We start from the raw sequence: 1,115 nt of genomic DNA on the forward strand, positions 1-1,115 counted from the left end.
TGCTGGAGAGGGCCTCAGGTAAAGCTGAGAACCAAGCACCCAGCATGGGCTGCCCACGTGGGTCCTAGCCAGACCTGGCAGTGACGGCCTTGCTCTTGGGAAGGAGTCTCTTTACCTCAGCAGGCTGGCAGGGTCCCTGAGGGCCCCGGGGTGAGGGGTGGGCTGTGCGATCCACCCCGCTGGGCAGCCCCTCAGCCCAGGAACGTGGGCCCTGGTGTCGCTGAGCTCGCGGCACGGTGACTTGGCCCCAGGGTGATCCTCGCCCCTGAAAGGCTCTCGGGCCTCCTGCTGCTCGTGTTGTCTCCTCCTCCCTCTCCCCGCCTTGCCTGTGACAGCAGCCGTCGTGGAGTCCTGCACAGAACCGAGCCACCACCTTCTAGGTCAGCCCGCCTCGGTTATCTCACTTCAGTAGTGAGCAGCGGACCGGCACGTACACAGCAAGCGGCTAGAGTATAAGCGTGGAAAACACAGTGCACAACAAGTACGACAGGGATGAGCCAGAATCGCTTCGGCTACACTAATTTCATGTACTGCAAACTTTAACAAAGACGCACTACTAGAAATAGTCTGTTCATAACCTCGAGGGTCACTGTATTAGGAAGATAATGCAATCCTGTATTTGAGTGCATGTAACAATGGCATCAAAGTGTAGACAGCAAGGGCTGGGGATACAGCTCAGCGGTACCGCACCTGCCTGACAAGCACGAGCTCCTGAGTCTGATTCCCAGCAACCCCCACTCCCAAAAAGAGTGTAGACGAGAAAACCTGAGCACTGGCTGGGGAAATATGAAAGTCCAGAATCAGAGTTGAATACTGTAACGTCTACCAAAATAACTAATAAAATAAACGGACAAAATTCTCTTGACAGAAGTTTCAAGTAGTAGGATTAATCTCAAAGGCAGAGTAGCTATATTTCTTTTTAAAAGATATTTCACAGCATAATTATTGTTAATGACTTTTTTGATTTTTTAAATTTATACTTTTTGTTAGTACACATTTGTCATACATATTGATCACATTCCTCTTAAGGCATTTTTACCTGTATGTAATATATCTTGATTCTTCTTCTGTTTGCCCATCCCACTCCTGTGGGCTGGGGATATAGCTCAGTGGCA

Source organism: Chinchilla lanigera, unplaced genomic scaffold (genome assembly GCF_000276665.1).
Source record: "Chinchilla lanigera isolate Chin_1 unplaced genomic scaffold, ChiLan1.0 scaffold00064, whole genome shotgun sequence".
NCBI lineage: Eukaryota > Metazoa > Chordata > Mammalia > Rodentia > Chinchillidae > Chinchilla > Chinchilla lanigera.